We start from the raw sequence: 2,500 nt of genomic DNA, 5'->3' as shown, positions 1-2,500 counted from the left end.
CGGGGCCAGCAGGAGAGCTCGTCGGGGTAGCAGGCCCTGCAGCCGTGGTCACCGCCAAACCCCCCCAACTGTTGGGCGCCTACCTGCGCGGGGCAGGAGGACACTTTCCGATTTCAAATCTCCGTTTGCCGAGTCCACCCCGAACGCACGCGGGCGGGCGGGTTCGCATCACCCTTCGTCACAAGGGGCGAAGCCCGTTCCACCGTCTCGTCAGTAGTGCCGACCGGTCTGTGATCGACGAGGGGAGCCACACCAGGTCCGGCCCTGCTGCTTGGCGGCACCGCGTCGTCGGGAGCTCGCGACAGACGGAGGGTTTCGGTGTACTCTCCAGCCACGGGAAACGAAGCCGGTGATGCAGGCGCCGGTCTTTCGCTCCCAAATCGGCTGGGTTTACATCGTTGCTATCTAGTCACGCTCCCTTCAAACCCGACGGGGTACCTATTCCCCTCACCCGTCTGTGCGTATACAGCCTCTTTGCACTTGCGGGATGGGGGTGGTGGTTTAAAGACTCTCGAGTTGCCGCCCGTCGGTCTCCGAGCTCCGTGCAGTAGTGATCCCCAGCGAACTGCCAGCAGGGCGAACGAGCGATCCCGCTCTCGGTCGGGGCGCCTGGCGTCGATCGGTGGTCGGTGGCTTGCGGGCAAGCTGCGCTGTGAGTGTGGGAACGAGTATGACGAGCCGTTGCCGCGACTCCCAGTCCACCTCGGCGGTGGCTGGGCCGGGCGGGCGTCTGCTCGGGCGAGTGCCGCCCCCGCCTCCTCGCAGGAAGTCCGCTCGCCGACACGCCGCCACGTGCACGCGTCAGTGACGCTGCCGAACCGATGGCCGGTGCCCGTTCCCGCCTCTGCTTTTCCTAGGGCAAAGCTGCTGCACGCCTCGTGATACTAGGCGGGCGACATGGTGGCGGTGATCCTGCCTCCGTCGCTGCGGTGCGTTGGGGCACGCATCGCCTCTTGGGCGCCCTGTCCTCCTCCCCCCAATAGACGTATGTTTCTGCGGGCCGCACCAGGATGGTGCTCCCCATCGCTTCACGCCACCCTGCTCCGCCCGCACGCCGGCGTGCAGGTGGCTGTAGCTCAAGGTGGGGAGCGTATGTGCGGTCCGGGTCGCTTTCCTCTGGCGAGGGAGAGACCTAAAACAAACTCAGACAACTCTTGACGGTGGATCACTCGGCTCGTGCGTCGATGACGAACGCAGCTAGCTGCGAGAATTAATGTGAATTGCAGGACACATTGATCATCGACACTTTGAACGCACTTTGCGGCCCCGGGTTCTTCCCGGGGCCACGCCTGTCTGAGGGTCGTTTGGCAATCAATCGCACTCGCCTTGGCTGGCGAGAGCGCGGCTGGGGTGTCGCAGAGGACCCGTCCTCTTTGTCCCCCTAAGTTCAGACTCCGGAGCCCTCCGGCGTCGGAGCGCTTGGCCTTTCCCCCCCACCCTGCACATTCCGTTCGTCAGGCTCGACGCCATCCCCCCGCCGGGGAGCGCGGCCTGGCGTCCGTCTGTGTCGTGGCAGTGGGGCCAGCACGGCTGTCACCGGTCCCAGAATGGCTGTCGGTGGTTCACACTGTGTGTGTGTGCCAACCCTCCTGGTCTCTGGGACACGGAGCTGCCACGAAGTGTTGAGCCTCCAGTGGGGGGTCTGCCTAAGCTCTGCACGTCCGCATTGGGTCCGTCTCTCGGTTGGCTGGCAGTGGAAAGAGTGAAGGGAGCCGCGGAGGTCCGGTGCTGGTGCGCCGCCGGCCTGACCGTGGAGCTCGCCGGTTTGACACGCTGACCCGACTCGATGGTTGATCGATTGAGAGTGCTGGGAGCTGCAGGCCGCCCGCTGCTGCAGCCGCCCGTCTCGTGGTTCGTCCTCGGCCTTAAGTGGCCGGCGGGGCGTCTGATCCTGTCTCCCCTGCTGGCGCCGAGTGCCTGGCCGAGGGAGGAGGTTTTCGTCGAACGCTGTGACTTGGACGGTCGCACGCGCGTGGATCGCTGGCTCTTGGCTCTCCCGTTCAGTCCGCACGTTTTCCGCTCCGTCCTGCCACCGGTCTCGGGAGGTACGGAGGGGTTGGCGGGCGTGGTGTGTGCTCCGTCACCGTGCAGGCACACCTACCACGCCGTCGGCCGACCCCCGCACGGTCCTCCTGGCCATCGGGAGGACGGCGGAACGTCGGGCTGTCGGGGGCCAAGTCGCCAGAAGGCCACCGCTGTGTCTTCCGTACCCTGTCACCGTCGGCGTGCCTTCCTCAACTCGTCCGGCTCGGGGCCGCTGGGTTCAGGAGCGGCGTCGCCCGCCGGCCCCACTGAAGGCCGTGCCGTTCCGCGGCTGGCGATCGATGTGCGTGGCGTGCCTGCGCGACCGGTCGCCACTTGAGCCTCGGCACTCCTCTCTCCCTCTCTCTGACCGTCGGGCAGTCTCTGTCTGCTGGTGCCTCGCACGTCCCGGGCGGCGGGTCGTCACCCCCGCGACCGGGCCTCCGGCAAGGCAGGAATCAGGCTGACCCTTCCGCTC

General features: G+C 66.8%; 1 non-coding gene across 1 annotated transcript; it reads left to right on the top strand.

Annotated features, from left to right (window-relative positions):
- The first annotated feature begins 1,149 nt into the window (after nt 1-1,149).
- Nucleotides 1,150-1,303, top strand: LOC140473456 (5.8S ribosomal RNA). The gene has a single exon (XR_011958355.1). It is a non-coding gene; the product is annotated as a 5.8S ribosomal RNA (ribosomal RNA).
- Nucleotides 1,304-2,500: the final 1,197 nt, after the last annotated feature.

This window comes from Chiloscyllium punctatum, unplaced genomic scaffold, assembly GCF_047496795.1.
Source record: "Chiloscyllium punctatum isolate Juve2018m unplaced genomic scaffold, sChiPun1.3 scaffold_612, whole genome shotgun sequence".
Classification (NCBI taxonomy): domain Eukaryota; kingdom Metazoa; phylum Chordata; class Chondrichthyes; order Orectolobiformes; family Hemiscylliidae; genus Chiloscyllium; species Chiloscyllium punctatum.
This window is presented reverse-complemented; position numbering and strand designations above follow the sequence as displayed.